The following is a 24,397-nucleotide window of genomic DNA, read 5'->3' on the forward strand; positions in this document are numbered from 1 at the left end:
CTATCAGGTGGGAGCATTCTGTATTCCTTGCAGGCCTCTCCGGCCTTCACCTGGTGAGGTGCATGAGGCCTACCCACATTGTAGAGGGCAATCTGCTTTTTTTAGTCTACCGATTTAAGCATTGCTTATTATCTAACAACACCTTCAGAGAAACATCCAGAATTATGTTTAACCAAATATCTGGGCATTCCCTGGCACAGTCAAGGTGGCACGTAAAATGAACCATCACAGAAGGTAAGCGGAAAATAATGAACGCCGACTCTACTTAACGATTTCGCTTAAAGACCAGCTGGAAGACAATTTAATTGTAGAGGTTACTCCTTCATGCGCGCTATTGCCGTGGCATTGCTGTTGCGTGTTTTCAAGTGGTCAAAGTTTATTATGTACTTTGAGTATATAGACGTTTTATTCTGCTTTAGTCTTTTCTTCCCCATCCTTTTTTTTTTTGAAAAACAACAACAACAAAAAATATTTTTTACTTTTTTGGAATATATATAGGTCTCCCTTCCACCAATTCCCACCATCCCATCTGAGAAAATTAGCTGTATTACCCTAAGTGCTTTATAAATTTTTATAAATTGAGTGTGTTTTCTTACTTGTCTGGGCAGACAGAATGTTAGGGTGAGGAATAGTTAGTGTTGAGTTGCTCAGTGAAGTAGCCAGTACCCATATTTGTGTCCTTTTTAAATTTCCTACCTTTGTCTCTCATTGTTCATAGCATAAAGCTGTCAAGTGTCTCTGGGTCTCCTATCTCTCTGGAAAACCTGTTGCGTTCTGGGAATGCAACAGTCGCTCAGTTATCTATTTCTTACTTTATATAGAAGTTTCACATTTGAAACATAAAGTGGAAAATGAAACCCCAATACAAGTATTTTGCGGAGAGGGAAGCTTGGAACCTGTCTAAAACTAGCAGAAAAAGCTAATTGTAAATGTTTGAATTTTATTTTTTTATGAGCACTATCTCATTTTATTATCATTTATGTATTTTTAAGGCTGAGATCTAAAATTGAAATAAATAAGTTAAATACAGTTGTGAAGGGGTGAACACACAAACGTCCTAGGATTAAGGGATTCATCTGATTAATTAAGACATTACAAATACTGGGTTTCTGAAGGGAGAATTTTTTTCATAGGATATCTAGGATAAATTCTTTTTCATAATTATTTAAATTCTAGACATTCTCCTGCTATAAAGACATCATTGTCTTATATTGCCCTTTAAATGTAATAATAGTATGAACCTATTTTTATGATGCAAGAACTTTGGCTTCTGGGAGTAACTGTGGGTAGAGAAAGTTGAACTGTCCTTCATTCTCAGATTGCTCTATTTTTAATGGCAGTTTTCTTTCACTGTTTCCTTTTCGGTTAATTAAATAGGCTTGATGTAGTGTAAGGAGAGTATTTTCAGTATTCTTTTCATAAACTAAAAGTCATTACAGAAATTACAAATTTGAAAATTTAATAAACCTGTTTTACCAGCATATTAAGCCATCATGCAGACTTACAATTTATTTTTTCCTGTATTTGAGTAAACAAGTTTATATATGTTAAATAATATAGATTCATAGTGTATACCCAAAGGTGGTGGGAAACTATTTAAAACCATTTAGCCAGATTAACATAGAAATATTTTTCTGAAACAGAATTTATAGTTTTAATGCACTCAACTCAAAGATATCATTATTTGCTGGGTTTGTTATATCTGTTGTAAAATTATAGAAATAATATGTAGGATTATTGAGAGGATAAATTTAATTAATACATGGAAGGGGCACAGCACCTGTAAGTGCTCAGTAAATCTCTTACTTTTACATATCCGAAGATCACATTGGTATACTGGAATCTTGGAAGGATGACAGTGTTTAGGTTAATTGTTTTATCCTTGATGATTTTATAATCCTTTCCCAATTATGCTAAACAGTTTGCTTCGTGCTAGTCACCTGTTAACATAGAATAGGGAATGGTTTAGTTGTGTATTTTAGTTTTACTGATAAACCACCATAACTGTGGGGAAAGGTCTGGGTGGGGGGGTAGGCTGTATGTCTGTGTGTCTTTTGGGAATGTGTCTGACATGTGGGTGGGTATAGTGAAGTTTTCCTACATAATTTAAGTGTGATGAGAATGAAATTTACTGAAATTTTATCTTTAACTCCAAAGTGATTTCTGTTAAAAAGAGGATTTTTATTACACATTCTTTATGAAGGGCCTGAGACAAACTTTCAAGACATTTTCAGGGTTGAAAAAAATTATACTAGTTAACCACCTACTCAGTGATGAGGAAGAGGTAGGTAGAAGAAGAAAAGAGAGCAGTAAATTCCAACCAGCTAATCTCTCCACGTGTGAAGTAAAGATAGAAACATTTTTAAGTCTTAATTTTAATAAATGTTAAGAAATCTAGTAGGGTCACAGCTGGGGTCAATACTGACAATATGATGTAATAGGTGTCTGTATGCTTTGGTGTTGAACCTGAACCTTGAAAATGAAGGCATATGAGAAATTCCATAACATGTAGATTAAGTGGGTTAGCTGTTTTACTTGTTAGTAAAGAACATAAAAATCCCATCTCACGGTGTAGATTGTTAAAAAATGTTTAAGAATAAATAGGAAGTTGTATATGTTCTAAATGGTCCATAATTATTAGTAGTTTATTTGCTGTTTCCTCATTCAGAATTTATTGTAATGTTAATGATAGTGAAATAAATTCTTTTGCCCTTATTAATGCGGTATAAAATCTGTTTGGTATAGTTTTAAATGACCTGTTGTATCCCTGTGTGTCTTCTTGTCAGATGATAATATAGGTAATATAGAGGTTTAATTTTTTTGAGATTAATTGGTACAAAGATGATATACAGTGTCAAGTGCCAGTACTTTCTCTTTTTAATAGTAAACTCTGTGTGTGGGTGGTGGCAGAACCACACAGAGAGAAGCATTCTTTTACCATGTCATAGTTGGTGCTGCTCAACCGTGAAGTACTGTAGATCCTTTAATAATCCCATTGAGAGAATTTCATGCTACTTAGGAGGAGCACTTACATATGGGTAATGACGTTTTTCAGTAAACTGTACAATGGAGACAGGAAAGCTTCAGAAACAGTGGATGGTAAGAATGATGTTGATTAATTTTAAGATGACATGTTTCCATTTTCCAGGCGTACCTCGGAGATACTGGTGGTTTTGTTCCATACCACCACAATAAAGCAAACAGCACAATAAAGCAAATAGCGCAACAAAGCGAGGCCAATGATTTTTTTTTTCCCTGTGCATATAACAGTTATGTTTACGGTATACTGTAGCGTGTTAAACGTGCAATAGCATTATGCCAAAAAAATACATACCTTAATGAGAAAATACTTTATTGTTAAAAACTATTACTATATGACTAAAATCATCTGAGCTGTTAGTGAGTTGTAATCCCTGATCACGGATCACCGTAATAAATATAATAATAATGAAGAGGTTTGAAATGTTGTGAGAATTACCGAAATGTGACACAGAGACACAAAGTGAGAAAATGCTTTTAGAAAAATGATGCCAATAGACGTGCTTGATGCAGTTTTGCAACAGCTCTTCAGTTTGTAGAAAATGCAGTATGTGTGAAGTGCAGTAAAGCTACTGCAATGAAATGAGGTATGCCGGTGTATGGAGATGTAGCATGTTCGATTTTTAATTCTGTTAACGAGTTCTAATGGAAAAAATGCCACTTTTGATTCTTTACAGAATTGGTTCAGTAAATTTGCTTTTGTTAGATTATCAGTTATATAACCTAAATTTATTATGTATACATAATACATTTCAATTCAGATACTTTGGCATATTTTATTATGATTTATGTAATTTAATCTCAGTAAGTATGTCATGTATAGCATTGTAACTTATAATTTAATATCCTTGAATTCATGTTACAGTAATGTTTTCGATTAAGAAATTTAAAATAAGGGGCGCCTGGGTAGCTCAGTCAGTTAAGCGTCTGACTCTTGATTTTGGCTCAGTTCATGATCTAATGGTTCATGGGATCAAGCCCCACATTGGGCTCTGTGCTGACAGTGGAGGCTGCTTGGGATTCTCTGTCTTCTTCTCTCTTTCCTTCTCTCTCTGTCTCTGTCTCTCAAAGTAAATAAACATTAAAAAAAGAAATTTAAGATAAACTTGGAATTTTGAGCTTTATAGTAAGTTCTTTTTTTTTTTTTTAATTTTAACGTTTATTTATTTTTGAGACAGAGAGAGACAGAGCATGAACAGGGGAGGGGCAGAGAGAGAGGGAGACACAGAATCTGAAACAGGCTCCAGGCTCTGAGCGGTCAGCACAGAGCCCGACGCGGGGCTGGAACTCACGGACTGTGAGATCATGACCTGAGCCGAAGTCGGACACTTAACCAACCGAGCCACCCAGGCGCCCCTATAGTAAGTTCTTAAAAGAATTCTAACTTTGATTATATTGATATATTTGTGCAATAATTGCCATAAATGTGTTTTTAAGGTTACATTTAAAATACTTGTTATTTTAGACTCCACTTATTCAGAATTTGCTGGAATTTGAGATCGCTTACAACTTAGCTTTATTGTAAGAGGGAGAGATAAATTGAGATATATAAAATTAACAAGTTTGATTATTATAAATAATTTATTTAATGTAAATTATAGGAGCTTTATAGGGCATGGTTTAATTAAGAAAAAAATTAGTACTATAAATAATTGATATTCTAATTCTGTGATTCTGATATTCTGTTTGGAATTGTTAGTTATATATGAATTTAGTGAATCAGATCTTATTGGACTTCTGTAATACTATATTGTCTCTTTTCTGGTTTGTTGTTTCTTTAAAATTAAACCTTTTATTTTGATATAGTTGCAGATTCATATGTAGTTGTAAAAAATAATACAGAGAGATGCTGTTTATACTTTACTAAGTTTCTCTCAGTGGTTACATCTTACAAAACTATAGTACGCAAAAATGTGTAGTACACAATCATGATCAGGTTATTGACATCGATGAAATCCATTGATATTACTTGGATTTCTACCATTTTACTTGTATTCGTTTGTATGCATGTTGTTTGTATTTTTATCACATGTATAAAATGACACGTTCACTGGGGTGTGCACATATATTAGATGTAGTTCCAAGTATCTGCTACTATAGTCAAGGTACAGAACAGTTCCATTACCACATGATTCCTCGCGTGGCTTTTTTGTAGCCCCCTCCCCTGTTTACTACCCCCATCGTTATCTCCTGGCAAGCGCCAGTCTCTTTTTTCTTTTTATAATTTTTCCATTTTAGGAAAGTTAAGTGGATTTCTGTAGTATGTAATCTTTTCGGTATTGGCTTTTCCATGCTGCGTAATTCCGTGGAGAGTCATTCCAAGTTGTCCAAGTCATTCAAGTTGTTGCATGTATATTAATAATTTGTTGTTCCTTATAGCAGAATAGTATTCCATGGTGTGGCTGTACCACAGTTTGTGTAATAGTCACTACTGAAGGACGTCTGCTTTTTTCAGTTTTTGGCTCTTGTGGATAAGGCCTCTGTGGCCATTTGTATACAGATTCTATGTGCACTTTAGTTTAAATTTCTCTGAAATAAATAACCCAACTGCATAATTGTTAGGTCATGTGGTAATTACATATTATTTTCAAAGAAATTTGTAAACTTTTCCCAGAGTATCTATATGGTTTTAAATTGTCACCAACTATGTATGAGTGACTTATTTTCTTTCTATCCTCTCTAGCCTTTGTATTGCTACTGTTTGTATTTTAGACATTCCGATAGGTATGTAGTGAGTCTTATTTATGTTCATGTTTCCCTAATGGCTAATGTGTTGAACACTCTTCATGTGCTGACTTGCCATCTGTCTACCCTCTTCTGTGAAGTGTCTACTGCATGCCTTATGCTCCTTTCTAATCGGATTATTTGTTGTGTTACTGTTTGAGCTTTGAGAGTTCTTTATAAATGTACATTCTAATCCTTTGTCAGATATGTGGTTCACAAATACGTTTTCAATACTTTTTTGTTCCTTGCCTTTTCATCCTCTTAAATAGAGTCTTTTATAAAGCAAAAGATAATTTCATGATGTCCAATTTATCCACGTTTCCTTTCATGGATTGTACTTTTGGTGTCAATCCTAGCCCTAGATCCTGAAGATTTTCAATATTTTTCGGAAAATATTTATGTTTTACATTTAGTTTTGTGATCCATTTTGAGTGAGTTTTTATATAAAGTGTGAGGTTTAAAAAAAGCGTGAGGTTTATGTTCAGGTATATGTTTTTGCTTATCAGGTCTAAATACTCCATTACCATTTGTTGAAAAGACTATTCTGTTTCCATTGTATTGAATTACGTTTGTGACTATGTCAGTAATCAGGCTCTGTTTGCTGGTGTTGATATCTGGGTTCCCTGTTACATCCCATTGATCTATGTGTTTTTCCATTTACTAGTATCATACTGTCTTCGTTACTGTAACTGTGTATGTCTTTAATATCATGAAGAGTTAGTTTCCTATAATTTTATTCTTCTTTTTAAAGGATTGTTTTATCTATTTAAATGCTACAATATACATTTTGATTTCATATGTCTACAACCTACTTTGATTTTGATAGGTATTGCATTAAACCGATAGATTGATTTTGAGATAATTGACATTTTTATTATGTTGTGTCTTTCAGTCCACAAACACAACTTGTCTCTCCATTTATTCGAGTCTTCCTTGGTTTCATTCATCAATGTTTCACACTTTGCAGAATATAGGTCTGGTTCATGTTGTAAGTTTATATTTAAGTATTTAAATTTCTTTGGAGTGATGATCATTTCTTTCTATTTCCACATGTTCACTTTTACCATTTACAAATAGCTTGATTTTTTATTTTTGTGTGTTTACTTTGTATCCTCTAATTTTAATGAACTCAGTCCTAGGAGGTTTTTTTTGTAGATTCCTTGGGATTTTCTAGTAGAAAATAATATTGTCAGCAAATAGGGACACTTGTTTTTTCCTTACCAATTTGTATGTCTTTTTGTTCCTTTTTCTTGCTTTACTGCAGTAGCCAAAACTTCCAGTGGTGTGTTGAATAAGAGTGATGATATTGGACATCTTGGCCTTGTTCCTAATCTTAGGGAAAAAGAATGTAGTCTTTTATCTTCATGTGCAATGTAAGTTTTTTGTAGATACACTTTATCATCCTGAAGAAGGTTCCTTTTATTCCTAATTTTTCATCATAAAATGATACTGGATTTTGTCAAATTTATTGTGTCTTACTTGATATGATCATATTATTTTTCTTCTTTGGCTTGTTAATATGGATTTCATTGATTTCTTTTAAATGTTGAACCAGCTTTTTGTACCTGGAATAAATCCCACTTGATCATATTGTGTAATTGTTTACATACATAATTGGATTTGGTTCACTAATATTTTGATGAGGGTTTTTGTTTTACTTTTCTACGTCTATATTTATGGGAAAAAATGATCCACATTTTGTTGGTATTATTTTTGTCTGGTTTTAGTATCGGGGTAATATTAGTCTTATAAAATGAGACTCATTCCCTCCTCTTCTTTTTCTTGGACAGATTATGAAAATTGACATAATTTTTTTTTTTATGTTTGCTTGAACTTTTTATTGAAACCAATTAGGCCTGGAGATATTTTTTGGAGGGTGAAGCAGCTTTTGAATTCAATTTCTTTGTTACAGGGCATATTATCTGTTTCATCTTGGTTATGTTTTGTTAATTTTTGGGTTTTAAGGAATTAGTTTTTTCTTCTAAATTGTCAAATTTATAAGCATAATGTCTCTTTTTCTTTCCAGCTCTGTTTTTGCTTTATATATTTTGAGACTTTTATGTTTTGGTGTGTGAACGTTTGTAGCATTGTTATATCTTCCTAGTGGATTGATCTTTTTTATCACTGTGTAATATCTTTCTTTGTTTCTAGTAATTTTTTTTTTGTTCTGAATTATCTACTTTATCTGGTAATAGTATAGCCACTCCTGCTTTTTATTGATTATGTCCTTTTCAAACTTTTGTTTTCATAGAATTACTTTCATGTGTTTTTATCAGCTCTGCCAAACCATGCTAATTTCTATTAATGTTAATTGTTAATGTTCTACAGCTTGTTTCCCATGTTATTTTTTGTTTTGTTAGTTTCATCTATTTCATTTCATTTTTTAAATTTTAATGTTTATTTCTTTTGAGTGAGAGGGGAAGAGAGCATGTGCATGACTGGGGGAGGGGCGAAGGAGGGGGAGAGAGTGAATCCTAAGCAGGCTCCACACTGTCCCGATGCGGGACTCAATCCCACGAACCATGAGATCATGACCTGAGCCAACATCAAGAAGTGGACACTTAACTGACTGAGCCACCCAGGCACCCCTCCTCCTCCTCTTCCTTTTTAACTTGCTTTCCTGGAGGGTACTGGAATTGTATTTTGAGTTTTTATAGTATTTTTGAGTGTAAGTTATATAACTTTGTATAATTCTCTTAGTGGTTATTCTGATTATTACAATATATGTATATGTGAGCTATCTTAATCAACTGGTTTCAATCTTTTTTCACTTAAAGTGACATATAGAAGCCTTATTTCTACTTAGGTTGTTTTACCTTTCTCTATTTAAAATATCATTAACTTTACTACTGGGTGGATTTGTTCTAATTATCAATTATGATTTATAAAACTTGGGGGAGTGACAGTTATTGTATGTACCCATATTTCTGCTTTTCTTCTTTCTTGTGGTCTGAGATTCCTTTTTTTTTTTTCTCACTACTTTTATTTTTGACAAAGTTTCTTTAGCCAGTCTTCAAGGAAAAATTCATTTATTCATGAGATTAAGTTTGTAAAGTAAATGTAAATGTACTATATACTAAAGGTATTCTATATTTTAGTGGTACGAGAAATATTAAAACATTAAAAAAACATTTTATACAGATGAAATATTTTGTGCTTTGTGAGAATAGACAAATATTTCTAGACTGTAAAAAAATGTTGTAACGACATGTCTGACTAGACTGTACTTGGCTTTGAAATAATGACAATAAGTAAGATCTGTTTGACATACTTTTTCTTTTTAATTGTAAGGGAAAATCAAAGTTGTAATTAATCCTCAGATTAGTATATTTATCTGTGCTGATTTCTACATTAGTGGTAGTATCTTAGTAACACAGACATTTTATACTTAGTCTATAATGATCCCTCACTGATTCATATGATAAAAGAAAGAAATATTTTCAAGTTGAGATGTCAAAAATTGTGCTAAGATTAACTGGAGTTCTGTTACTTTGACAAGGTACCTGTAGAAGGGATTGGCCGTTAACTTTATAAATAATTACATATTAATTTTGGTAGCTTGAAATAAATTAGGATTATATAAATTGATGATACTCAAGTTTCATATGAAAGCATTTGACTTCTGTTCAGTTTTGTAAACAGATACTATTGACTACCAGTCATGTTCTTCTTACAAATGTGTTTTTTCTGCATATTCACAAATGTCTGGAATGGAATAACATTTAGCCTTTATTTTGAAATAGTACTTATGATCCAAATTTAAATGCTTGTGCATTTTTGGTGTTTTAAATTAATAGAGTAAGTTAATCATTACACAAAAATTTCTGTATTTCTTTCAGGTAATGTTGAATTCCTTTCATTGGCTTTTACTGTTGTTGTTTTTTTGAACCCTGTCAATCAAATCACTTTTCCATATGGCATAATTTATACTTTCTCTTCATTTTTATATTATTTTTCCTGTTATTCCGCTTTCTGTAACTACATGGATTGGGAATGTGTGTGGTCAGATATTTGAATTTGTTTCATAAGGTGTTGTAGAAAACCCATTGCTTCCTTCTGAGCTGTTACGTACTTGGGTGGTCACTGAATCTTTTGATACTGTAGCTGTGAGCTATGCTTGTTCATTTATACATTGCTTTATTGTTTATAATCTCTTCCTGGAGTTAATTGCTTTCAGTCTGTTGACTTTTTTTTCCTTTTTTCTAGCTTTATAATTTCAAAAGGCTTCTGAATGCTATTGTATCAGCATAGTTGTGTACATAATTATCTTGAATTTTAACTTTGAGTAGTAAATTATGTAAATTTAAATGAATTTTAGGACTTTGAAATAAATCCTCTTTAAACAGACTTTGAACTCTACAGAACAAACTGATGGTTACCAGAAGGAATGTGGCCAGATCGAGGAGTGTTAAATAGGTGATGGGCAATAAGGAGTGCGCTTGTGAGGAGTGCTGGGTGTTGTAAGGAAGTGTTGAATCATTGTATTGTACACCAGAAACTAACATTACACTGTAGGTTAACTAACTGGAATTTAAATAAAAACTTAAAAAATAATTCAGAGAATGATGAAATTAATAATTTTTTTTTGAAAAAAAAATCCTCTTTAGAACCAGCTTTCAGTGGTCTCCATAGTATATTAATTACTGTATGAGCATTTAAAAGATCTTTGGGTTGGGGCGCCTGGGTGACTCCGTTGGTTGAGCATCCAACTTCGGCTCAGGTCATGATCTCATGGTTCATGAGTTCAAGTCCTACATTAGGCTCTCTGCTGTCAGTGCAGAGCCCGCTTTGGATCCCCTGTCCCTGTCTCTCTCTGCCCCTAGCCTACTTGCTCTCTCTCTCTCTCTCAAAAATAAATAAAACATTAAAAAAACCCAGATCTTTGTGTTAAAATGATAGTGACTTTGTACTAAATACTAGTATCTTAATTCTGAATTTGGAGTAATTTTTGTAGGATTTTTAAAAATTCTAGTGACCTGGGAATATTATTTGCTGAAAGGATTCAGGATACTTTTTTTTTTAAAGCTTTTTTATATTATGCACGTATTCAATATGAGTTTGGAATTATCTTTGTAATAAGAAAGATGAATAAAACTTTTTATTCTGCAAATAAAGTCATAAAACCTTTTTAAAACCTTGTTGTATGTTGTGGATATCTTTCTATGTCAATACATATAAGTCTTTTTTTGTTTTCCTTATATCGGCATAGTTCTTTTATTTATTGTAGACAGCCTCTATTGGTAGACATTTAGATTGTTTTCACCTTTTAAATATTTAGGCAAATATTTAATGTATTCTTTGTTCTTAATAATTTGTTCAGTTTATTATCATAGGATATATGCCTAAAAGTGGAAACCACTGTTTCAACAGGATTGGTCATTGAAACTTATAACTAATATTATCAGATTGTTTTATGACTGTATTAGTTTATATTCTTATTAAAACATGGCTATGGATATTTGTTTTCCGATAGTTTTACTAACAATTGTGTCTGTCTGTTTTTTCATTACCAATGGAGAATGATAGCTTATTCAATTTACATTTATCTTAATGAATTTGAACGTATTTTCAAAGATTTTGGCCATTTATATTTATTATTCTGTGTATTCCAAACATCTCATTATTCTTTTCAGGCATTGATTTTTTAAAATACTAAATTAAGTGGCTTTTTATATGTTACAGATATTAGCCCATTTTGTTACATATGTTGTATTCTTTATAGAGTGGTTTACTTTAGAGTCAGGTGAATACCAGAATGCTTGTTGTTATAGGCCCTGTTGTTTGAAAAATGATACTTAAATTCTCAAATCATTAAGTGTGGTTAGATTACTCTAATGAAGCTAAATGAAACATGAGGGAACTGAGTCATACTGCAACAACGGTAGATTCTTTTCTCTCTTTAGGGCATGTACTAATTGAGTTGTGTGGCAAGTAGAATTGTTTTCTCTTTCTGACTTGTTTTGCAGTATTGGGGAGAATGGCACTTGTATGGCTAAAATGGAATATATATATACATATATATATATGTATATATATATTTTGACTCCTTTATGTGACTTCACGTAAGCAAGTCATAACACTATTTGTCTTTTTGTGGCTGGCTTATTTCACTTAACATAACGAGTTCAGAGTCGGTACATGTCCTGGCATATGTCAGAATTTCCTTCTTTTTTAAGGCTGAATAATATTCCAGTATATATATATTTCACATTTTGTTTATCTGTTTATCTTTAGATGGACACTTGGGTTGCTTCCACATTTTAGTCATTAAAAATAATTCAGCTGTGAACATTGATGTACACATACCTCTTTGAGGCCCTGCTTTCAATTATTATGGGTATATACCCACAAGTTGAATTGCTGAGTCATGTGATAATTGTTTTAAATTTTTTGATGAACTGTTGTACACTGTTTTTCCACAGCACTGTACCATAGGCAGCTTTAGAATCTGTAAAGGGCAACTTGAGCTTCTAGAAGGACTGCAGTCGTCTTGACATCTTGATTTTAGCCCAGTGAAACCCATTTCAAACTTCTGACCTCTGGGGCTATAATATAATACAATTGTCTTAAGCCTCTCAGTTTGTGGTAATTTGTTTTAGTAGCAATAGAAAACTAATATAGCCCATTAAAATCAATACTAGCATTTACCTACCTCTCATCTGAAAGCAAACCAGCCAAAACCCTAATGTATTCAAGTCTCCCTGCTTGGGTCTCTGTTATAAAACAGCCATTTATAGTTCTTACCAGATAAGAGTAATTTCCCCCTAATTTCCTCTCTTGAACCGTTAATATTAGGTCAAGATTATCTGATGGCAGATGATATTATGTAACTGAACTGTAAAATTGTCTGTGAGTGTGAGTCTGTGTGTGTGTGCGTGTGTGTGTGTGTGTGTAGAGAGGAGACAGTTTTTTTTAATTACAAATTGGATTTTTTTTAAAAATAGCCATGGTTCTATTTAGATGTAGTATTTCTTTTTGATTCATTTTATTAAGTTTTTTTTTTTTAGGAAACTATCCAGTTCATCTTTTCAAATTTATCTCAGTAAAGGTATTTATAGTATTTTTTCTCCGTGGTTATCCTGTGTTTTCCATTCCTCCATTGTGTCTTTCTTTCCTTGATCCATCTTGGGTAAACTGTTTTAAAAGAAGTAGTTTTTAGCTTTGTTGATACTCTTTTTTTTTTTTTCCACTGTTTTCTGTTTCATTGTTTTTATAACTATTTCTTTGCCTTTCTTTGGACTCATCCTACCTCTGCAACATTAAACACCAAACTCATTGGTACTTTGTATCGATCAAAAAAGTATGCTTCTTTTCCCCCTTAGAGCGTTAGCTGTATCCCACATGTTTGGGTATATGATTCTGACACCAATTCTGATGTTTGATTTTTTTTTTCCCCACACCACCAAACCAGATACCACAGATTAAGGGCTAAATCCTCAAGACTTGCACCCAACATACACACTTCACATGCCAGTGGCAAGTGTAGGTCATTACCCATGGTTCTGACTAACCAGCTGTAGACGGTTCCCCCACTCCCCTGCCTTCAGTTCAATTAATTTGCTAGAGTGGCTCACAGAATTCAGAGAAGCATTTTGCTTATCACTAGGTTACTAGTTTATCATAAAAATTTATAACTCAGGAGCAGACACATAGGACAAGGTATATGGGAGGGGTGCAAGCTTCCATGCTCTTTGAGGGCACCACTTGCCCGGAATCTCCATTTCCTTGCCAAACTGGAAGCTCTCTGAACCTGGTCCTCGTGGGTTTTTAAGGAATCTCCATTACATGGGCAAGATTGATTAAATCATTAGCTATTGGTGATTGCACTCAATCTCTAGGTTCTCTTCCCTACCTGGCGGAGGTGGGGAATGAAGTGGGTGGGAAAGTTCCAGTCCTCTAATCCTGTGGTTAGTTCCCCTGGCAACAGCCCCTATCCTTAAGTTACCTAGGGGCTTTCCAGTTGTCATCTCATTCACATAACAAAGGACACCTTTATTCTCTAGTCACTTCAGAAATTCCATGGGTTTTAGGAGTTTCTTGCCGGGAACTGGGATGAAGAGCAAATGTATGTATTATTATAAATAACAGTATCGTATTTGGCATATTAGTTTTCAGTATCATCCGGTTCTAAATATTTTCTGATAACTATTATGATTTCTTCTTTGAAACATTTATTTTGCATTGTATTTTTAAATTTCCCAGTACTTGAAAGTTTGGATTACATTTTTATTTTAAATTTAATTGTAGTTTAATTGGAGAATGAGGTTGTTATGTTATCCACTTACTCATATATGTGACCTTGTGAAATCACCTAACTTTTCTTAGCTTCACTTTCCCCAGTCATAAAATAAGATAATAATTATTCCTTTTGTCTTTTAAAGTCTTGTGAGGTTATAATTCTGTGTATAGTTAAGTAATTGATACATATAGGTAGGTTTTTATTCTCCATATGTGTAGCTGTAGTCCCCTTTTCTCTAATGTTATGAATTAATGCTTTCTGGTATTGTGATTACATGGAATAAATATGAGAAGCAAGAATTTCATTCTGATGTTTATTCATCAAATATGTTTAATTTAAAATTTTTTGTTTTTATTTTGGAGAGAGAGTGCACGAGCTGGGGAAGGGGGGCAGAGGGAGAGAGAGAGAGAATCTTTTTTTTTTTTTCAACGTTTATTTATTTTTGGGACAGAGAGAGACAGAGCATGAACAGGGGAGGGGCAGAGAAAGAGGGAGACACAGAATTGGAAACAGGCTCCAGGCTCTGAGCTGTCAGCACAGAGCCTGACGCGGGGCTCGAACTCACGGACTGCGAAATCATGACCTGAGCTGAAGTCGGCCGCTTAACCGACTGCGCCACCCAGGCGCCCCAAGAGAGAGAGTATCTTAAGCAGGCTCCATGCTCATCGTGGAGCCAGACGCAGGACTGCATCCCACAGCCTTGGGGTCATGACCAGAGCCCAAATCAAGAGTCAGACACTCAGCTGAGCCACCAGGGGCCCCTTATTTGTCGAATTACAATCCTTGTATTCTGGAGAATGAAGCATGGCCTTTCCCTTAAGAAGCTCTTCATTAGGTAGGAAGATGTGTTTAAAAAAAAAAAAAAGTGATATGAGATGACAGGGAAGTTTTGCCAAACTTGCCCAGCAAACAGCATAAAGAAGAGTATTCTAGGTTGAGGGAAATGCTTTTATAAAGGCATGAAGATATATATAGAGAGAATGACTAATTGTTTCACAGAGACTGGATTATAAGATGCAGAGAGAAATAAGACTGGTACAGTAATTTAGAGGCCAAGACTGGTACAGTACACAAAGGCCAAACATGGAATGGCTTCTTAGAATTTAGACCTCATTTATAGGTCAGATCTTCCTATCAATATGCCCTACCACCTTGGAGCACGTGAATGAGTAACAGTGGTGCGGAGGTACTGATCACTTCAGCTGTTAATGAGATAAAGGCCATAAAGGTCCGGAAGCACTGTTACAGGTGATAAGGAGTATTGAAGGATTTTTACTTAGGGAAATGGAACGCTCAAGATCTGAGCTTCCAGAATGATTGCTTTGGCAACTACATATGGATTTTGAGGCAAGGAGACTAATTGTAAGGCTGTATCCAAAAGTCCAGGTGAGACACATCGAGGGTTGTACTAAGTTGGCATCAGTTGGATTGATGAAAAGTACAAAAATTTGAAACATACTGAAGAAATGCAATTTATGGGATTTGGTGTATGAATGTGAGCTCAGAGGTTTAGAATGAGTTTTGGCTTTGGGAGGCAGTGTCAAAAGCAAGGAATGGAAAAGTAGTTGCAGATTTAACGGGTGAGTTGGTATCTTCTGTTGGAGGCAGGTGGAATTTGTTGTTTTTGTTTTTAATGTTAGAGTGCACACATGGGAGGAAGGGCAGAGAGAGGCAGAGAAAGAATCCTAAGCAGGCTCCATGCTCGGCACAGAGCCCAGCATGGGGCTCGATCCCAGGAACCGTGAGATCATGACCTGAACCGAAATCAAGAGTCAGACGCTTTAACTGACTGAGCCACCCAGATGTCCCATAGGCAGGTGGAATTTGATGTATTTTGGGGCTTCCAAAACTGAGAAACCAGTAGTCAGTCAAAATACGGGTCAAGAAGATTTAGGGACCAAAGAGTAGTATTTCCAGTTCTAAATTTTTGGATAGCACTTGAGGCAGTGGTGCTGGATGGTTTTCTCTGGGAGAATGTGTAGCTGAATAGAGAGACCCCAAAGGTATGCTGATATTTGAGGATCATTTGGGGAAAGAGAAGCAGGAGTAACCAGAGAATAGGAAATGATAATACCAGAAGAGGTTCCCAAAATCTTAGGAAGAAAGATTTTCAAAGTGGAAGTTGTCAAAAGTATCAAATAAGTAAAATGTGATACATACCATTTTTCTGGGGGAAAAGGAGGTTGTTTGTGTCTTTGGAGAGAATAATTAGAATGGAATAATTTAAATGGAATACAAGCCAGAGTAGACTGAGGTGTGTCAATCTAAGAAATATCTGTGGGTTCTGGGCCAAGAGTTCACATTTTAGCCCACTCCCCTGTGTTCTCATTCCCAATCATGCGGATCCTTGCTTGCACAGCTATGGATACTCCAGCTCACATGCTCAAACTCCACCCGCCCTTGTATCTCCACCTGGGTATCCCTCAGATTTAAGGGTGCATAAACTGGCAGTATAGTCCGTATTCAGGAAGGAGGACCTGAAGAAGTTCACATAGGTTCCAAACTGGAGTTTGGACACTGGATCAGAGAATTCAAGAGTCCTAGGACCTGGAACATAGTCTAGAGAGGAGGATTCAGGCTTAGGTCAAGCAAGTCTTCTTGACTCTCTCATGGACTTCTTCCCCAGTAGGATGGGCATGGCCAGAAGAGGGCCAGCGTGGGACTTTTTAAAAACACATGGTCCAGATGGAGTTCCTGGTTATGTAGATTTAGAGGGTGTTATTAGAGGTGTGAAGATTTGGTCAGAAATTTGAGATCACAAATGGATACTTTTTGGATTTAAACATCTTGTCCCTTACCTTACCTTAGCTACCGATTTCATTTTTATCTTCGTATTATCAATACCAGCAACCATTTTATAATTTCAGTTTGAAGACTCCCACTCTTCTTCATCACCATTGTTTCTGTTTACATCACACCTCTCTACTGTCCCCAAACCAAAAAATCCATTGATTTGGCCACTTTTTCATTTTCTTGCTATTCTTGAATTCTCACTTTCCTCCTTTACTCACCTGTAGTCTATAGTTTCTCATTATAATCATCATAATACAGATACACTAAACTCTTTAGCTTCTCTTTCTCTTTCTCCTTTCTCCCCCCTTAGTTCTTTGGTTTCTCTCCCTCCTTCCCTGGATTAACTTTCTGCCTACTCTGTGCTTGCATAGGCACAAGTCATAGTGTCTGAAGAAACACAGTACTGATTTTTCTAATTTAAACAATGGCCACTACCCTCGAATTTCACTCCTTTCCAAACTTTCATTCTTCTAGTCCATTCACTCTTTCATTGTGTTGGACAACCATTTCATACATTCTTCTTTCTCCTTAAACCTTCCGCACCTTCTCCCTTATTCTCACTCTCAGTTGCTGATTTTGCTCCCTATTTCATTTAGAGGATATAACTATTCAGTAGAAAATTCATTTAAGTATCCATCACCACATCTGTATCCTTATTTATGCCCACTTCCTGTTACTATAGATGAAACATCTGTACTCTTATTATCCACACATGCATTTGATTCTGCTTCCCCTCACCTCCTCAAGGACGTTACACCAGAATTTCTTTGTGTTTTCCATTTCTGCTGGATCAACAGCACACAGAGTTGCACAAATTTCTCCCATCTTAAGCAACTAACAGCAGCAGCAACAACCATAACATCTTAATCCCACATCACTCTCCATTTACCATCCCATTACTCTGCTCCTTTTTAGCAGAACTCCTCAAAAGAGTTGTCTGCTCTGTCTCCAGTTATCTTTCCATTATCTCTTGAATTTACTTCATTCAGATTTGTGCTTTCATCACTCACCCAAAACCTTTCCCCAGGGTCACCAGTGACGTCTGTATTACTAAATCCAGTGGTCATCTTAGTGCTCATCTTCCTTGATCTGTCAATAGCATTTGACACAGTTGATCACCTTCCTTCTTAAAAGACTTGATCCACTTGCCTTTCAGAGCCTCAGTCTTCTAGTTTTTCTTCTCTTCTTCTCATCTCTTGGATGTTGGTTGCTTCTCATCTCCTGGATCACTAAACAATGGGGTATACCGTTCCCTACCTTATTTTTCTCTAAAGAGCCTATCACTGTTTGATACTGTAAATATTTAACTTATTAATTAATTAATTAATTCATTCATTCATGTATTAGCAGTTTCCCCTACTAACATGTATTCTTCCCAGAGGTGGATATTTTAGTCAGTTTTGTTCACCGCTGTATTCTTGGGTCATGTTAGGTGCTCTGTAAATATTTGTTAAGTGAATGAGTCTTAACATTCTGTGGAGCTAGAAAGACAGGTAGCTAAAAATTAGTATTATGGAGAATCAAAATGTTTTTGAAGGATGCAGTGTGACCTTTACTCAAACTCTAGCAGTCCGAGTCTAAAGTCCTATCTCAGAATTGTTAGAATATGGGATAGTTGGAATAGATCTGGACTATAAGAGATAGAGGAAGTGAGCTAGACTCGTAGTCTAGTTCCTGGCCTACCATTAACTTAGCTGTGTGATCTTGAACAAGTTGCTTTCTTTTTTGAGTTTCACTTACTCATCTGTAAAGTACAGGTTGTGGGCTATCTGTTAGCGAAGGTCTTTCATAACCTCAATAATTTAATGTTGTGTCATTGTGGGAGTTTATGTCAAGACTTAATGCACCTAAGAAGGACAGAGAATGCAGCACATATGAAGATGATTCTTACAGTTTAAACTTGTCAAACTCGGGACATGGAGTTCTATTTTACCATGTCTGATATGCCTCGGTAACTTAGGCCATTCAGCTTTGGATCTGTGGTTTGGATAGGCAGAGAGGAGAGGTGTAGAGCATCCTGCTTGAATGTTTATGATGTACTTTTGAGAAAAGTGATCTAAGAAGAAGGAAGTCTAATAGGTTGAATAGGTGGTTTGGGCAGGTTGTAGAAGGAAGATTTTAAAAGCCAGAGACGGGAATTTGGTTTTGTTACGATATGAAACTGGAATCTACCAAAGATTTTTACTATGGATACAATGAAAGTACTGTATGAGAAAGTCCCAATATGGGTGTTATTAAGGAAGGCGAGATTGGAGTTAAGTAAGCCACGTAAGAAGCTACTATAGTAATTCCAGGAACGAAAAGGATTTGAGTCTGTTTTTGCCTGGCAGTAGAGGAAATGGGCAAAAGGAGATAGAAGGGAGAAGGGAAGAACAGAATCTGGGAGCTGATTAGATGTGGAGGAGTCAAGGAATTAGAAAATTAAGATGATTTGGGGGTTTAGCAGGGTTACTAGAGTGGTTTCTATCGATATGTTAGGAATGATAGCAGGAGGAAGGGATCTTATATGAATGGATGGACTGTGGCTCAGGATTTGGAAATTATTCAGCATAGAGGTTTTCAAACTTCTTCTTTTTTTCCCAAAAGAAATGTTATGTGAAGCCCCAATATATAAAAACACATAAAAGTGAAGTTGATTTGGCTGGGGCAAGGGTGAGGTGTGTAGTCGATGGGTCCAACATTGCTTTTCTGGTCCGTTCTCCAAGGGCTCCGATGAAGATAGTCGGGAACCACTGAAGTAGATATCTATAAGTGCTCTCCTAGCCTGAATATTTGGTGACCTGAGAGTCTTTTATATCCTGTGAATCTCCTGGGTGGCGACATCTTCCTGTGTCTTCTTGCCTTAGCAGTTAGCAAATATTTGTTATTCCAGACTCTTGTCTAGGTTCTAGGGAATGGTAGAATACAAAAAAGGTATAGTATTTCCTCTCTGGAACTTACAGTTTTTACTAGAAAGCTATTATTTAAAAAATAATAAAAATTTGTCAAATAATTGTTAAGTGTACATGTAAAAGTGCTGCCACAGAGAAGAACCAGTTGAGCTGTTTCTAAGAAGACCTAGCCTAGTCTGAGGGATTTGAGGAGAGGGATGGTCAAAGGAGGACTTCCTTGGGAAAGTTGTAGTTGAACTTGCCTGGAGAGGAAGAGAGAAAAACAGCAGGCTGTATCTGTGGAACTGAGAGAGGTTCTTCATGGGCAGGGCAGAAGGCTCCACATCAGCTTGGAGGGATGCAAGGTGAAACTGGAAATAAAAGTAAGGGCCAGATACGCATGCCATATTAAAGATTCTAGGCTTTATTTTGAGAAGGGAACAGTTTTTAGGGAGGGGTAACATGAGCTTATTTACATTTCAGACAGACCAACCTGGCAGAGAATTGGTTTCACGTTAGGGTGAAATGGAGATGGGGGCCAAGAGATATAGGGAGCCTACCTAGGAGACCACAAAAGGGGTTCAGGTGAGACTCTCTGAACACTGGGGGGGGGTGCTACTAGGGAACTGGAGATGAAAACTGATTCCAGATGTGTTTAGGAGGCTCAATTAAGGGGAATTGGTGATTGGTGATTGTAGAGTTAGAGAGTGTAAGGGAGAGAAAATATATCATAGATGATACCTCAGATTTTGAACCCCGTAGCTGGATAAAAGTAAATGCCATTTATTAACTTTATGGCCTGTGTCTCCTTTTAGTTGTTTTTATGTTGCCTTCACTTGTCATTTTCTGTTCTGACCCCCTTAATGTCTTTGTTCATCACCGTCTCTTGCATGACTTCATGTACCTCTTTCTGTGTTTTAAATGCAACTGAAATCTTCCTCCAAAATAATGGCACAAAACTTCCTTTTTGGAGCCTGCCACCAGTAATCTAATCCTTGGTTAATATTAACTTTATAGTTTACTGGTATTTGTGTATAATCTATATCTTAACTGTCTTACATTTAATGTTGCTTTGTAACTGTTCTCTTGCTATTTTTATAATGCAGGTATATACATTTATAGGATGTACCCAATTGATGTTATACTATCTATGTTTTGAATGTTTGCATCTGAAAAATAAGAGGAAAAAGTACAAATACCCCCTCTCTTGTATTAATTCATTCTTCAGTACAGTAAATGGAATTTTATATTTACTACGCATACTGCATTTGTATGATTGAGAACCATTAATTGCCTCTTCTAGGTAAATACTCTAAATTGAATGGAAAAGATATTTAAAATAGGGATTTTGATGAGAGGAGTGGTAACAGTCTACAAAAGTTTTTGAAGTTACCTATTAAGAAAGGCTTATAGATAAAAGTATTTAGGCAGTCTTCCTGCACTGTATATTGGACTTCTTCATGCAAAAGATCATTGGCAAAAACCATTCTAATTAAGTTTCAGTAAGCTTTATAAATGCTTTTGAATTTATTTTAAATAATAATCTTAACTTTTATTATTGTAGATTTTTTGCTTTTTAAATATATTTCATTAAGAGGTGCATGAGGCCTTTACTAATCTTTTTTCTTCTTTTTTTTCCTCTTTATTCCTCTCTTTATATTTAATATACTCTGGATCTGAAACTTTTTTTTGACTCCTTTCATGATTATATGAATCTTATAATTTTGTAGAAGTTTCAAGGAATATCATCGTTAACGTCAAATATTTTTATAATAAGTCATATTTTAATAGTTCATGTTTATTTTTAATTTATAATTATTTACTAGCTCAAAAGCAAAGCACAATATTGAAAATTAATAGTATTTATTTTGACATCTGATTTTTTTTAAATGACTATTTTGGGAGATATATTCAAAGTAAAATTAAAAATTCAATTTAACATATGAATTTACATTAACCTTAAAATGACAAAATACTTTATCCCATTTTAAGGAGTTGCATGAAGGTCAGGTAAAAGTGAAGTTTCAGAAACTGGAAATAACTGATGTAAAATGCTGATTAGGTATGCAAACTGTACTTTTTTTTTTTAACATGTTAGCATAATTTGAAAATTTAAACTATTTTGTGAGCATAACTAGTTGTAAATTTAAGTAAAACAAAATAAAACTACAATATTTTGAAGACTAAGCATAAGACAGTTTGGTAAAGTTTAAGAACATAAATGTTTTAGTTGGAACAGATGTGAAAGACATATTATTTTAAAGGAAAACGAGGTCCACAGCTATCTGTTTGGAAATGTCTTTCAATTACAGTGGCGTCCATGAATGTTGGATTTGAATGAAGATTTGGCTAGAACTGTTTTATATCCTATTCTGTATTTCCTTTTGAATAAGAAATAGCATGTGTGAAATACATTTACTATAATCCATTCCATACTGCATAATAAAAATGCTGTGAAGAATGAGTATGCACGGTCTGAAATTATCCCGATTGTATGTTCTGTTCACTCTCAGCTAGCTAGTACTTTAAAGTTTGTATAAATATCATAGGGTGTGTTGATATGTCCATTTATTTTTCAGAATGGGAATATGGCATAACTTACCTTCATTATAGATAATCACAGTCCACTAGTGTATAACTAATGTATGTATCCTATGTAAAACCAAACATCTTTCACTGGAAAAGAAGAATCGTACCTGGGTGAACAGCAACCTAAGCAATTAGAAGTGAGTTCTTAACATTTTAACTTGGAAAGTTGCTGAAGAAGATTATTTACATTTCCCAATTCTTATATTAAACTCTAGACTGGCCCTTGGTTTTTTTTATGTTATTTATTTATTTGTTTTTGTGGTGGTGTAGTTGACATACATTAGTTTCAGACATACGACATAGTGATTTGAGGCATGGCTTTTTAAAATGAGGATAATTGAGCCAGTTAAAAGGGTAACTTTTAGTTCACATTAAAAATGAAATGAACTATACATTATTACTTATTTAAACTTAAATATTAAAATGCAGTTTAATATATTTTTTATAGGTTGCTAATCATCAGAAAATATTTTATGTTTGATCTTTAATATCACTTGTATTGAAATTCACATTGTTCTCGTAAGGAAGTATACATGTAGTTATGTGTAAATGTGCGCATGTGACTGTTTAATTCACATCAAGAGTATTCAAACTTGAGGTAAACACCAATTTTATTTGTTCATTTGCATGTAGAAGATAACAAATAAGATACAGAATGATCATTTGTTACAAATTCAGAAATTGTACATAAGGCTTAAGATATTTATGTATGCTCATATAATAATTTACATATTACATCATTTCAGTCCATGTCACATTTTTTTCAAATTTTAAAAAGTGATATTTTACTGCTTACAAGAGAAGATAAGAGCATGGATTTTAGAGCCATACTGTCTACCGCTTAATAACTGAGTGACTTTAGGTGAGTTACTTAACCCCTCTGAGCATCATTTTCATCATCAATGAAGTGAAAGGTCTTTTGAGCATTAAATAAGTTAAAAAATAAAGCGCTTACCAATAGTAGCTTTCATGTAATAAGTGCTATTAACATACTGTGTATGTGAGATTATTATACTAGCTGCGCTTCAATATGTGATTTTAGAGTCTTGAAAGTTTGTCAGTTAAAAAAAATGTGTCAAATTGGGATCTGCTTTAACTATTTTTACTGGACATTTTGAATATGGGTTCATTTTTCATTAGTGCATTAGTTCATACTTATTTTTATGTAACATTGGTGGTTTGTCATTAATAATGGTAACTTTTAGAAGTAGACAATAAAATATACGTAGTAATTACATGGACAATATTTTATGGCATAATACGATTAGAGAACAAATATCTAGATGCTTGCTATGTGGAGGCCCGTGGAAATGGCACTCACTGTGTTCACATGTTGGGGTTTATTAAATATTTGAATTGAATAGAAAACATTACATTAAATGTACTGTTACATAAATGTTACATAACATTTCGATATGTGCATCATGATGTGTACGTGATAGCTGTGATCTCGCTTATTTTTAAAATTGCAAATATTTTATCTCCTTCCATCATTTTGCTTTTTGGTTTTCTCTTGTCTGTTATGTAGAGAAATTGTTCTTAGTCTATGATTTGGTTGCTGGGGGATGTAACATTTGACTGAGTGCCTTCCCTTGCAGATGTCTATATGGATTGAAACTAGATTATGGTATTTAAGATACAAACTGACTGACTTTCCCTGGAACAGAAAAATTCCTGTTAGTTAAGCCACAGACTCACATAAATAAGGCTTGGTCTTAAAGAAACATAATGTTTAACTGGTCTTTGAAAAATCTTGAGTTCAAAGTCATGCATTGCAAAAAAGGAAAACATTTCTGAATTATGAATGCTTTTTGTACTGCAGACAGATAAAAGATATTCCTTTTAGGGTAAAAGATAGAAAAAATACCCATAGCGAAACAGAAAATGTGTTATAGGTTTTACAGTGGTTTCAAGTAATGTGAAAAATTGTGCCACTGTGAAACTACTGAAGAATCATCATCTAACTATTGAATTACCTACAAATGTCAATCTTCAGTATTCGATGGGGCTTGTTGCCTGACCATAATGTAGGAAAAATAGTCTATTGGATTACCAAGTATTTTTGATACCTACTGTGCTCCAAAACAAGTGACTTTTTTCACTGCAAGAAGCCCAGGAAATGAATTTCATGTGGTTAAGGAAT

The 24,397-nt window shown here is 34.6% G+C and overlaps 1 protein-coding gene across 1 annotated transcript in view; it reads left to right on the forward strand.

The window, feature by feature from the left end:
- SUPT3H (SPT3 homolog, SAGA and STAGA complex component) overlaps nt 1–24,397 on the forward strand; it is a 540,026-nt gene that overhangs the window by 128,410 nt on the left and 387,219 nt on the right. The window lies entirely within an intron of this gene.

This window comes from Lynx rufus, unplaced genomic scaffold (assembly GCF_022079265.1).
Source record: "Lynx rufus isolate CCGP_SWC_20201006 ecotype Redwood Valley unplaced genomic scaffold, mLynRuf1.p SCAF_6, whole genome shotgun sequence".
Classification (NCBI taxonomy): Eukaryota; Metazoa; Chordata; class Mammalia; order Carnivora; family Felidae; genus Lynx; species Lynx rufus.